Source organism: Ambystoma mexicanum, chromosome 4q (assembly GCF_040938575.1).
Source record: "Ambystoma mexicanum isolate Mex_15411 chromosome 4q, UKY_AmexF1_1, whole genome shotgun sequence".
Lineage (NCBI taxonomy): Eukaryota > Metazoa > Chordata > Amphibia > Caudata > Ambystomatidae > Ambystoma > Ambystoma mexicanum.
The window spans coordinates 467,472,201-467,486,733 of record NC_090928.1 but is presented as its reverse complement, the minus strand read 5'-3'; positions in this window follow the sequence as shown (position 1 = coordinate 467,486,733).

The window sequence follows — 14,533 nt, the reverse complement described above, 5'->3', positions numbered from 1 at the left end:
GCTCATGCCTATTAGGGAGAATTCTCTGTTTAGGCTGAATTTCCTAACCTAGCGAGTCCCCCAGCAGCTTTGCTGGATTTCTGGAGTTTTTTTTTTTCCATCCTGCCAAGAGTGAGACTCTTTTCTCCCCCACTCTTGGACATGAATGTGGTTAATTCCTTTGAATGTCAATGTGTTCTATTGTCTATGGGGTCTTTTACTCCATAGGGTCTCATGTGTTTTACTATGTGTGTTACACCGCACCCTCCGTGCCGTAACACTGGGGCGTCCTAGAGGATCCCCACCATAGACTCCATACCCTGGGACTGACTATTGTCTCCCAGGGCATGTAAAGTCACCATTGGCTTTACTAGACCTAAATTTACTAACAGAACTAGTACAAACCCTCCTATTGTGGACGTACTAGTAGGGGTAATTCGATTACCCCTGGGTCTGTTATTCGAGGGGGCACTGTCCTGTCCCCCCTCGTCGAGTTTTGGCTGGTGGCAGTGGAAACTACTTGTTATATTCGACCCCGAATATAATTCTATGGGATTCTTCCCATTGTTGGAGGCTAATACTTTTTCCCGTTAGTCTCTGACATACCGCCGGTTTATTTGTCTTAAATAAATCTACCGGTCGGTATTTTCTGCCAGAACTCGGTTTTTAAAATGGCGTCTGTGTTCACCTCTGTAACTCCGAACCAAAGGTTGAGCCCTTTGTTCCACTTTTGGCGGGCTTCTACACCGAAGCCCTCAAGAGTGGTGCCATTCTGTCTGGGTACCACAGGAGGTGTGGGAGGGGGTTTAGGCACCCTGGACTGAGTTGCCTTGCCAACTCAAGTCGCACTCTGGTGTGATTGGCCCAAGTGGTGAGCCACCCCGCTCACCACTTAGCGTGTTTTGATTGACAGCTAGGCTGAATGAATGGGGGTTTCCTGCATAAAAGCAGGGCTTTTGGGACTGGATCTTCAGAAGTCGCCACAGGACCTAAGAATCCGACGAGGGTAAAGCTGAGCCAACCTACAATGACGACACCTCTGGTGGAGCCCTGCTGAACCGTCTCACCACTTCCCAACGACAGAGGAGATCTCCCGGCTGGAGAGTCTTCTTCCCCTGACTGGTGGGAACAACCAGTCTCTTTGCTTTTTCTTCGCTTCCATGGCATACGGGTCGAATTGCCTGTGCTGAGCACCCCGGCAACCGGATAGCCACTAGCCTGTACCGCGACCAAAAGGTGGTGCCTTGTGACGGAGCACTCCACGGCTGGTCTCTTCCCTGGTGGTGCAATGATCTTGAACTTTCCTTCAACGACGAGACCATCTTATCTCTTGGCAAAGCCCCGACTTGCATCCACCACCAGGAACAACTGCCCCCGCCGGAGCTTTCTCTCCACATACATGGTACCGTGTCCGCCTGGCTTCCCTTGTAACGGTTAGCGTGAGGTGTCTTAATCTTGCCTCTCTATCGGGTCGCCTCCAGACCTTCTTAACTTTTTGTTCCAAACTGGTCCAACCTTTCTGTGACAATTTGCTACAAAGACTCGAAGTGCATTTCCACTGTGATACTTTTTGGGACATATCGCCTTGCCTCTCTCCGAGTGGGCCTGGCCTCTGAACGTTGTGATCCACAGTAGAACCTGCCTTACTTGCCTTGCATTTGCTTCGTAAAAGAGTTTGTACCGAGTTGGTTGCATACCCTGCCTTTTCTCTCCCGTTCTAACGAATATTAGAGTGCCATCTAGGTTAAAGCATTCACCTCTGTCTGCAAATAAGTGGTGCCGTTGAACCTAGACTTGTCGAAATATTGTTAGAGGAGTGAGATACTTATAGTAATTGTAATTGAAGTTGTTTGCCGTATTAGTGCCAGTGTGTTTTTCATAGATGTGTTTTTATAAATAAATAACTATATATCTTTACACCCAAGCTATGTTTCGTGCCTGCTTGTTCTACTGTGTAGATTGCCCTATTTTGTATACTCCACATACTGCCTAACTCTTCTTGAGGGAAGTCTGACTGCTCAGCCACAGCTACCAAGTGAATCTGTGGGGTACAGACTGCTACCAAGTGGGTTTACTGCCAAACACCTGTAGGCCTAAATCTTTTGCAGTGGTCCCAGAGGGAACTGCAAAGGTTTCCGCTTAACACTGGTGTACAGCGGTGGGATTTGTATCGAGTATACAGTTTAGAGTGCTTTACAACACTTTAGGATAACTAACCACAAAGCTTATCACTAAAAAGCAACTTTCAAAAACATGTCTACTATGGAAGTTTACAGTCAAGATTCCTTGTCAGGTGAAATACTGAGAGTTTGAGAGCTCTCTGTAGACAAGAGAATCTTTCTGTAAGAGGCAAGAAAGTAGAACTGATAGCGAGACTGCTGGAAGACCAAAGTCTGGGTACTGGTTCAGAGGAACCAACTTCTCTAGCAAATGTAGAAAACAGTGATGGTATTGATCTGAATCAAAGTCTTGAAAATGAGTCAGAAGAGGAAAGTGAATCTAATGAAATTAGCCACTCTGAGCCTCTGTCTGCCTTACCTACTGTACCTACGGGGCCCATAACAGGTCCCACATGTAACCCTGCTTATTTTGAACTTGAAAAAATGAAGCTCGAATTAGAGTACAAACGGTTTTTAGCCCAATCTGAAAGAAACCAAGAGCTAGAGTTCAGACGGATGAATGCCCAGGCTGAGCAGAAGCAAGCTGAATTAAGGCTCAGAGAAATAGAACTTAATCATGAGTTAGAGATGAAAAATGTATCTGTGGAAAATGCTTCTCTCTCCTCTGGTTCCTCTAGAATTTCCATTCCCAAAAGACCCCGGATGCCTAAGGAATTAGTGGGTATGTATGAACCTAGATTGGATGTGTTGGATTGGTTAAAACTGTTTGAATCTAATCATGGGCTCCAGGACATCACAGGGAATGAGTTACTTCCCTGGTTGTTCTCTAGGCTTCCCCCTGTTGCGACTGATGTGGTAATGGAGTTGGAGGAGGTGGATAAGAAGGATTACGAAAGTGTGAAACTAGCTTTGATAGCTAGGTTCGGGAAGACCCCTTTCCAGTATCTTAAGAGGTTTAGAACCCTCAAAAAGCATGATGGTACCCGTTGGGCTACCTGGATGAGTGAAGGGTTGAAAAACTTAGAGGGATGGATTAAGGGTTACAAGGTGAACACTTATGAGGGTATAAAGAATCTTTTTATGTTGGAGTCTATTTATGATGCCTGTTTTCCTGAGCTCAGACAGCACTTGGCTGATTAGAAGGAATTGGATTCCAGGGAGCTAGCTAGGGCTGCTGACTTGTGGGTTACCAGCAGGGCTACTCATAAGGATTCTGGGGCAACTGCGAAAAAGGATGAGGGAAAACAGCCTAAAAAAGACTCAAAAGAGAATTCTAATAACTCAAATTCCAAAGAGGGCCCCAAACAAAACCATAAGGGTAAGCCACAAGGAAAACCGTAACAGAATAGTGTACCTTCTGGTGTCAAACCAGAGGGAGGCCAGAACAAGCCACCATTCCAGAAAGCATTCGGTAAATGCTTTGTTTGTGGCTCGACTGACCATGTGAATGGAGATCCCAGATGCAAGGGTAAACCTTCAGGGGTCCAGCTTGTCTCCTTAGCCTTCGCTCCAGAGGAGGAAGTCCAAATGGCAAGTGGAAACTTTCTACTGCTGGCTGATGAACCCATTGGAGTCTCAGCCAGTGTTTCTTTAGTGTCTCTGGGTTTGTGGAAACAACAGAATTTAGATGTCTATAATTCTATCCCAGATAATACTAAAGAGTATTAAAAGGACAGTATCCAGGTGAATGGTCATGAGACTCCTGCCATTAGGGACACTGGGGCCAGCATAACTGTGGTGGATAAATCTTTTTTTCAGGCTGAGGATGTTGCTAAGGCACCCAAACGCCTCACCAAGTTAGCTGGAGGGCCTGTGCAGATGCTTCCCCAATTACCAGTTCTCATCCAGTGTAATGACATGACTGTGAAGATACCTGTCAGCATACAGAGTGAGGTACGAGGACGAGTTCTGTTGGGTAATGATTTAACTACTCTCGGAGTTGTGTCTCATACCCCCAGACCTCCTAGTAAATGGTTACAGGAGCGAACCAAACCTGCAAGGGAGAGAACCATGAGAGGTACTCTCCAGGAGATGATGAAGAAAGATATCACTCCTGCTCCACTAGAATTGTCAGCTGCTGTCTCAAAGAAATCAGAAGCGAAAGGGCAACCTAAAACTTCTATACCGAAACCCGCAGCCCGCATTTCAGTGCAGCCAACAAGGACTTCCCCGCGGTTGTCCAAAGTTAAACCCTTAACTCCCCCTCCAGATGAGGCTGAGAGGGTGGTACAACCCTGTGTGGTAGAATTAGACTCTGAGGAAGAGCTAATGGAAGGCCAGGAACTCATTGGAGATCTGGATCCTGTTGACCATCCTGAGCTGCAGTCTTTACTGGCAGAAGGTGGACCCAGCAGGGCAGACTTCAGTGAGGGACAGAGAGAATGTCCAACTCTGGAAGGTCTTCGCACACCAGGCAGAAACTCTGGCTGAAGTGCAAGAGCCTGGGAAATACAGGTTGCACTGGGAAGATGGCCTCTTCTACAGTGAACCGACCGAGTCTGCACCTGGAGACTACAAACGACTTGTAGTACCCCAAGAGAACAGACCACAGTTCTTGCAGTTAGCCCACGAGATTCCTTTGGCTGGTCACTTGAGTTTCAAGAAGACTAAGGAAAGGCTCTCTCTCTACTTTTATTGGCCGAAGATGAGGGCCGAAGTAGAAAAACACTGCAGGAGCTGCCACACCTGCCAGACCTCTGGTAAGGTGGGCTCCAAGAATGTGGCACCTTTAGTGCCTCTCCCAGTTGTGGGAGTCCCATTTGAGAGAGTAGGGATTGACATTGTTGGTCCCCTTGATCCTCCAACCTCCTCAGGCAACAGGTTTATACTTGTTGTAGTAGACCATGCTACTAGGTATCCTGAGGCAATTCCTTTGAGGACTGTTACAGCTCCGGCTGTGGCTAAGGCCCTCCTTGGTATTTTTACCAGGGTCGGGTTTCCTAAGGAAGTAATCTCTGACAGGGGGTCAAACTTTATGTCCCACTACATGAAAGCCATGTGGAAAACCTGTGGAGTTACTTACAAGTTCTCAACAGCTTACCACCCACAAACCAATGGATTGGTAGAAAGGTTCATCTGAACCATGAAGAGCATGATAGGTGCTTTAGAAGAACCCCTTAAACGAAAGTGGGACCTTCTACTGCCATGCCTTCTCTTTGCTTATAGAGAAGTCCCTCAGGAGGGAGTAGGTTATTCTCCCTTTGAGCTTCTCTATGGTCATCCCGTCAGAGGTCCATTGGCCCTGATTAAGGAGGGGTTGGAGAGTGCTCCTTCCCCTAAGCCAGTCAGAGTGACTGACTACGTGGTAGGTCTCCGGAGGAGAATGTCGCACATGATGACAGAAGCAAGTAATAACTTGAAAGCTGGACAAGCATTGGTCAAGCACTGGCATGATCAAAAGGCTAACATGGTTGAGTTTACTCAAGACCAGCTAGTTCTCGTTATGATCCTAACAAGGCAGAGGGCCTTGCAAGACAAATGGATGGGACCCTTCAGAGTTGTGGGTAAACTTGGAGAGGTCAACTATCTGGTAGACTTGGGCAATCCCAAGGAGGCTCCGACAGTCTTCCACACCAACCGACTCAAAGCGTATGTCTCGAGACCTGATGTAGGAGCGTTGCTTCTAGCATCATCAGAGGAAGAAGAAGAGAGTGAAGCTCTTCCTGATCTCCTCAGAGGCTTACCTTTAGACGAAAAAATTGAAGGAGTGAATCTCTCTTCAAATCTGACACCTGAGCAACAAGAAGAGTGAACATCTATGTTGAATCAGTTTGCCTCTCTGTTCTCACTTTCACCAGGCTTGACCCCTTGAGGCCAGCATGACATACTCACTGGTGACTGTCTGCCAGTCAAAAGCAGAGGATACAGAATGTCAGAAAATGTACGAACCCACATCAAAGGTAAGGTCAGCAAGATGCTTGATCTCGGGGTAATAGAGCCCTCTACTAGTCCATGGTCTAGCCCAGTTGTGTTAGTACCAAAGGCAGGATCTAAAGAACTTAGATTCTGCATGGATTATAGAGCTCTTAATGCAGTCACCAAGACTGATGCCCACCCTTTGCCAAGAACAGATGAGTTGGTGGATAAACTTGGTTCAGCCAAGTTCCTCAGCACATTTGACTTGACGCCAGGCTATTGGCAAATAGCCCTGACAGACCATGCCAAGGAGAAAACTGCATTTTCTACCCCCGTTGGCTTATACCAGTTTAAGGTGATGCCTTTCTGATTGACAAATGCACCTGCTACATTTCAACGGATGGTAAACCAGGTTCTGAATGGGATGGAGGACTTCTGCATGGCATATACGTGGATGACATAGCAGTGTTCAGCAATTCCTGGGAAGAACATGTAACCAACCGAAGAGATGTTTTGCAGGCTCTTGGACGAGCCAATCTGACCATAAAGGCGAGTAAATGCCAAATTGGACAGAGTAAGGTAGTCTATCTTGGACATGAGGTAGGAGGTGGAGAAATAAGGCCTTTGCTCAGTAAGATTGAAGCTGTGCAAAATTGGACAACACCTACTACTCAGACCCAGGTGAGAGCCTTCTTAGGTCTCACTGGGTATTACAGGAATTTCATTGAGAACTATGGAACCATAGCTTCTCCTCTGAATGTCATCTCCTCTCCCAAATTTCCTAAAAAGGTTAGATGGAACGAGGAGTGCAATCAGGCTTTTGATAACCTGAAAAAGGCTCTTTGCCAATCCCCAGTACTCGGAGCTCCTGATTACCACCAAACTTTCATTGTGCAGACAGATGCTTCTAATGTAGGAATAGGTGCTGTACTCAGTCAACTGGATGGGAAAGGTAGGGAGCACCCCGTTTGCTTCATCAGCCGCAAGCTGAAGGATCCTGAAACAAGGTGGGCAACAATCGAAAGAGAATGCTTTGCTATCGTGTGGGCTCTGAAGAAGTTTAGGCCATACTTGTATGGTTCTACTTTTGTCATTCAGACTGACCACCAACCCTTGAGATGGTTAATGCAAATGAAAGGGGAAAACCCAAAACTACTGAGATGGTCAATCTGCCTGCAAGGGTTTGATTTCACCATTGATCACAGGTCAGGGTGTCACCACCAAAATGCTGATGGTCTCTCTAGGATGTATGTCATCGACTAGAGGAATGAGATTCATCCAGGAGAGGATTAAATCCTCCTGTCCCTTAGTCTGGGGGGGGGGCGATTGTTAGGGAGAATTCTCTGTTTAGGCTGAATTTCCTGACCTAGCGAGTCCCCCAGCAGCTTTGCTGGATTTCTGGAGTTTGTTTTTTTCCATCCTGCCAAGAGTGAGACTCTTTTCTCCCCCACTCTTGGACATGAATGTGGTTAATTCCTCTGAATGTCAACGTGTTCTATGGGCTATGGGGTCTTTTACTCAATAAGGTCTCATGTGTTTTACTATGTGTGTTACACTGCACCCTCCGTGCCATAACACTGGGGCGTCCTAGAGGATCCCCACCATAGACTCCATACCCTGGGACTGACTACTGTCTCCCAGGGCATGTAAAGTCACCATTGGCTTTACTAGACCTAAATTTACTAACAGAACTAGTACAAACCCTCCTATTGTGGACGTACTCTTAGGGGTAATTCGATTACCCCTGGGTCTGTTATTCGAGGGGGCACTGTCCCGTCCCCCCTCATCGAGTTTTGGCTGGTGGCAGTGGAAACTACTTGTTATATTCGACCCCGAATATAATTCTATGGGATTCTTCCCATTGTTGGAGGCTAATACTTTTTCCCGTTAGTCTCTGACATAACGCCGGTTTATTTGTCTTAAATAAATCTACCGATCGGTATTTTCTGCCAGAACTCGGTTTTTAAAATGGCGTCTGTGTTCACCTCTGTAACTCCGAACCAAAGGTTGAGCCCTTTGTTCCACTTTTGGCGGGCTTCTGCACCGAAGCCCTCCAGAGTGGTGCCATTCTGTCTGGGTACCACAGGGGGTGTGGGAGGGGGTTTAGGCACCCTGGACTCAGTTGCCTTGCCAACTCAAGTCGCACTCTGGTGTGATTGGCCCAAGTGGTGAGCCACCCCGCTCACCACTTAGCGTGTTTTGATTGACAGCTAGGCTGAATGAATGGGGGTTTCCTGCATAAAAGCAGGGCTTTTGGGACTGGATCTTCAGATGTCGCCACAGGACCTAAGAATCCGACGAGGGTAAAGCTGAGCCGACCTGCAATGACGACACCTCCGGTGGAGCCCTGCTGATCCGTCTCACCACTTCCCAACGACAGAGGAGATCTCCCGGCTGGAGAGTCTTCTTCCCCTGACTGGTGGGAACAACCAGTCCCTTTGCTTTTTCTTCGCTTCCAGGGCGTAGGGGTCGAATTGCCTGTGCTGAGCACCCCGGCAACCGGATAGCCACTAGCCCTTACCATGCCCAAAAGGTGGTGCCTTGTGACGGAGCACTCCGCGGCTGGTCTCTTCCCTGGTGGTGCAACGATCTTTAACTTTCCTTCGACGACGAGACCATCTCATCTCTTGGCAAAGCCCCGACTTGCATCCACCACCAGGAACAACTGCCCCCGCCGGAGTAGTCTCTCCACATACAAGGTACCGTGTCCGCCTGGCTTACCTTGTGGCGGTTAGTGTGAGGTGTCTTAATCCTTGCCTCTCCATCGGGTCGCCTCCAGACCTTCTTAACTTTTTGTTCTAAACTGGTCCAACCTTTCTGTGACAATTTACTACAAAGACTCAAAGTGCATTTCCACTGTGATACTTTTTGGGACATATCTCCTTGCCTCTCTCCGAGTGAGCCTAGCCTCTGAACGTTGTGATCCACAGTAGACCCTGCCTTACTTGCCTTGAATTTGCTTCGTAAAAGAGTTGGTACCGAGTTGGTTGCATACCCTGCCTTTTCTCTCCCGTTCTAACGAATATTAGAATGCCATCTAGGTTAAAACATTCACCTCTGTCTGCAAATAAGTGGTGCCTTTGAACCTAGACTTGTCGAAATATTGTTAGAGGAGTGAGATACTTATAGTAATTGTAATTGAAGTTGTTTGCCGTATTAGTGCCAGTGTGTTTTTCATAGATGTGTTTTTATAAATAAATAACTATATATCTTTACACCCAAGCTCTGTTTCGTGTCTGCTGGTTCTACTGTGTAGATTGCCCTATTTTGTATACTCCACATACTGCCTAACTCTTCTTGAGGGAAGTCTGACTGCTCAGCCACAGCTACCACGTGACTCTGTGTGGTACAGACTGCTACCAAGTGGGTTTACTGACAAACACCTGTAGGCCTAAATCTTTTGCAGTGGTCCCAGAGGGAACTGCACAGGTTTCCGCTTAACACTGGTGTACAGCGATGGGATTTGTATCGAGTATACAGTTTAGAGTGCTTTTCAACACTTTAGGATAACTAACCACAAAGCTTAGCACTAAAAAGCAACTTTCAAAAACATGTCTACTATGGAAGTTTACAGTCAAGCGTCCTTGTCAGGTGAAAATACTGAGAGTTTGAGAGCTCTCTGTAGACAAGAGAATCTTTCTGTATGAGGCAAGAAAGTAGAACTGATAGCGAGACTGCTGGAAAACCAAAGTCTGGGTACTGGTTCAGAGGAACCAACTTCTCCAGCGAATCTAAAAACAGTGATGGTATTGATCTGAATCAAAATCTTGATAATGAGTCAGAAGAGGAAAGTGAACCTTATGAAATTAGCCACTCTGACCCTCTGTCTGCCTTACCTACTGTACCTACGGGGCCCATACCAGGTCCCACATGTAACCCGCTTATTTTGAACTTGAAAAAATGAAGCTCGAATTAGAGTACAAATGGTTTTTAGCCCAATCTGAAAGAACCAAGAGCTAGAGTTCAGACGGATGAATGCCTAGGCTGAGCAGAAGCAAGCTGAATTAAGGCTCAGAGAAATAGAACTTAATCATGAGTTAGAGATGAAAAAGTTATCTGTGGAAAATGCTTCTCTCTCCTCTGGTTCCTCTAGAAGTTCCAGTTGCAAAAGACCCCGGATGCCTAAGGAATTAGTGGGTATGTATGAACCTAGATTGGATGTGTTGGATTGGTTAAAACTGTTTGAATATAATCATGGGCTCCAGGACATCACAGGGAATGAGTTACTTCCCTGGTTGCTCTCTCGGCTTCCCCTGTTGCGACTGATGTGGTAATGGAGATGGGGGAGGTGGATAAGAAGGATTATGAAAGTGTGAAACTAGCTTTGATAGCTAGGTTTGGGAAGACCCCTTCCCAGTATCTTAAGAGGTTTAGAACCTTCAAAAAGCATGATGGTACCCCTTGGGCTACCTGGGTGAGTGAAGGGTTGAAAAACTTAGAGGGATGGATTAAGGGTTACAAGATGAACACTTATGAGGCTATGAAGAATCTTTTTATGTTGGAGTCTATTTATGATGCCTGTTCTCCTGAGCTCAGACAGCACTTGGCTGATTCGAAGGAATTGGATTCCAGGGAGCTAGCTAGGGCTGCTGACTTGTGGGTTGCCAACAGGGCTACTCATAAGGATTCTGGGGCAACTCAGAAAAAGGATGAGGGAAAACAGCCTAAAAAAGACTCAAAAGAGAATTCTAATAACTCAAATTCCAAAGAGGGCCCCAAACAAAACCATAAGGGTAAGCCACAAGGAAAACCGTAACAGAATAGTGTACCTTCTAGTGCCAAACTGGAGGGAGGCCAGAACAAGCCACCATTCCAGAAAGCATTCGGTAAATGCTTTGTTTGTGGCTCGACTTACCATGTGAAAGGAGATCCCAGATGCAAGGGTAAACCTCCAGCTTGTCTCCTTAGCCTTCGCTCCAGAGGAGGAAGTCCTAATGGCAAGTGGAAACTTTCTACTGCTGGCTGATGAACCCATTGGAGTCTCAGCCAGTGTTTCTTTAGTGTCTCTGGGTTTGTGTGAACAACAGAATTTAGATGTCTATAATTCTATCCCAGATAATACTAAAGAGTATTATAAGAACAGTGTCCAGGTGAATGGTCAGGAGACTCCTGCCATTAGGGACACTGGGGCCAGCATAACTGTGGTGGATAAATCTTTTTTTCAGGCTGAGGATGTTGCTAAGGCACCCAAACGCCTCACCAAGTTAGCTGGAGGGCCTGTGCAGATGCTTCCCCAAATACCAGTTCTCATCCAGTGTAATGACATGACTGTGAAGATACCTTTCAGCATACAGAGTGAGGTACGAGGACGAGTTCTGTTGGGTAACGATTTAAAAACTCTCGGAGTTGTGTCTCATACCCCCAGACCTCCTAGTAAACGGTTACAGGAGCTAACCAGACCTGCAAGAGAGAGAACCATGAGAGGTACTCTCGAGGAGATGATGAAGAAAGATATCACTCCTGCTCCACTAGAATTGTCAGCTGCTGTCTCAAAGAAATCAGAAGCGAAAGGGCAACCTAAAACTTCTATACCGAAACCCGCAGCCCGCATTTCAGTGCAGCCAACAAGGACTTCCCCGCGGTTGTCCAAAGTTACACCCGTAACTCCCCCTCCAGCTGAGGCTGAGAGGGTGGTACAACCCTGTGTGGTAGAATTAGACTCTGAGGAAGAGCTAATGGAAGGCCAGGAACTCATTGGAGATCTGGATCCTGTTGACCACCCTGAGCTGCAGTCTTTACTGGCAGAAGGTGGACCCAGCAGGGCAGACTTCAGTAAGGGACAGAGAGAATGTCCAACTCTGGAAGGTCTTCGCCACCAGGCTGAAGCTCAGGCTGAAGGACAAGAGCCTGGGAAATACAGGTTGCACTGGGAAGATGGCCTCTTCTACAGTGAACCGACCGAGTCTGCACCTGGAGACTACAAACGACTTGTAGTACCCCAAAAGAACAGACCACAGTTCTTGCAGTTAGCCCACGAGATTCCTTTGGCTGGTCACTTGAGTTTCAAGAAGACTAAGGAAAGGCTCTCTCTCTACTTTTATTGGCCGAAGATGAGGGCCGAAGTAGAAAAACACTGCAGGAGCTGCCACACCTGCCAGATCTCTGGTAAGGTGGGCTCCAAGAAAGTGACACCTTTAGTGCCTCTCCCAGTTGTCGGAGTCCCATTTGAGAGAGTAGGGATTGACATTGTTGGTCCCCTTGATCCTCCAACCTCCTCAGGCAACAGGTTTATACTTGTTGTAGTAGACCATGCTACTAGGTATCCTGAGGCAATTCCTATGAGGACTGTTACAGTTCCGGCTGTGGCTAAGGCCCTCCTTGGTATTTTTACCAGGGTCGGGTTTCCTAAGGAAGTAATCTCTGACAGGAGGTCAAACTTTATATCCCACTACATGAAAGCCATGTGGAAAACCTGTGGAGTTACATACAAGTTCTCAACAGCTTACCACCGACAAACCAATGGGTTGGTAGAAAGGTTCAACCGAACCATGAAGAGCATGATAGGTGCTTTAGAAGAACCCCTTAAACGAAAGTGGAACCTTCTACTGCCATGCCTTCTCTTTGCTTATAGAGAAGTCCCTCAGGAGGGAGTAGGTTATTCTCCCCTTGAGCTTCTCTTTAGTCATCCCATCAGAGGTCCATTGGCCCTGATTAAGGAGGGGTTGGAGAGTGCTCCTTCCCCTAAGCCAGTCAGAGTGACTGACTACGTGATAGGTCTCCGGAGGAGAATGTCGCACATGATGACAGAAGCAAGTAATAACTTGAAAGCTGGACAAGCATTGGTCAAGCACTGGCATGATCAAAAGGCTAACATGGTTGAGTTCACTCAAGACCAGCTAGTTCTCGTTATGAGCCCAACAAGGCAGAGGGCCTTGCAAGACAAATTGATGGGACCCTTCAGAGTTGTGGGTAAACTCGAAGAGGTCAACTATCTGGTGGACTTGGGCAATCCCAAGGAGGCTCCGACAGTCTTCCACACCAACCGACTCAAAGCGTATGTCTCGAGACCTGATGTAGGAGCGTTGCTTCTAGCATCATGAGAGGAAGAAGAAGAGAGTGAAGCTCTTCCTGATCTCCTCAGAGGCTTACCTTTAGATGAAAAAAATTGGAGTGAATCTCTCTTCAAATCTGACACCTGAGCAACAAGAAGAGTGCAAATCTATGTTGAATCAGTTTGCCTCTCTGTTCTCACTTTCACCAGGCTTGACCCCTTGGGGCCAGCATGACATACTCATTGGTGACTGTCTGCCAGTCAAAAGCAGAGGATACAGAATGTCAGAAAATGTATGAACCCACATCAAAGGTGAGGTCAGCAAGATGCTTGATCTCGGGGTAATAGAGCCCTCTACTAGTCCATGGTCTAGCCCAGTTGTGTTAGTACCAAAGGCAGGATCTAAAGAACTTAGATTCTGCGTGTATTATAGAGCTCTTGATGCAGTCACCAAGACTGACGCCCACCCTTTGCCAAGAACAGATGAGTTGGTGGATAAACTTGGTTCAGCCAAGTTCCTCAGCACATTTGACTTGACGTCATGCTATTGGCAAATAGCCCTGACAGACCATGCCAAGGAGAAAACTGCATTTTCTACCCCCGTTGGCTTATACCAGTTTAAGGTGATGCCTTTCGGTTTGAAAAATGCACCTGCTACATTTCAATGGATGGTAATCCAGGTTCTGAATGGGATGGAGGACGTCTGCATGGCATACTTGGATGACATAGCAGTGTTCAGCAATTGCTGGGAAGAACATGTAACCCACCTAAGAGATGTTTTGCAGGCTCTTGGACGAGCCAATCTGAGCATAAAGGCGAGTAAATGCCAAATTGGACAGAGTAAGGTAGACTATCTTGGACATGAGGTAGGAGGTGGAGAAATAAGGCCTTTGCTCAGTAAGATTGAAGCTGTGCAAAATTGGACAACACCTGCTACTCAGACCCAGGTGAGAGCCTTCTTAGGTCTCACTGGGTATTACCGGAATTTCATTGAGAACTATGGGACCATAGCTTCTCCTCTGAATGTCATCTCCTCTCCCAAATTTCCAAATTTCCTAAAAATGTTAGATGGAATGAGGAGTGCAATCAGGCATTTGAAAACCTGAAAAAGGCTCTTTGCCAAGCCCCAGTACTCAGAGCTCCTGATTACCACCAAACTTTCATTGTGCAGACAGATGCTTCTAATGTAGGAATAGGTGCCGTACTCAGTCAAATGGATGGGAAAGGTAGGGAGCACCCCGTTTGCTTCATCAGCCGCAAGCTGAAGGATCCTGAAACAAGGTGGGCAACAATCGAAAGAGAATGCTTTGCTATCGTCTGGGCTCTGAAGAAATTTAGGCCATACTTGTATGGTTCTACTTTTGTCATTCAGACTGACCACCAACCCTTGAGATGGTTAATGCAAATGAAAGGGGAAAACCCAAAACTACTGAGATGGTCAATCTGCCTGCAAGGGTTTGATTTCACCATTGAGCACAGGTCAGGGTGTCACCACCAAAATGATGATGGTCTCTCTAGGATGTATGTCATCGACTAGAGGTATGAGATTCATCCAGGAGTGGATTAAATCCTCCTGTCCCTTAGTCTG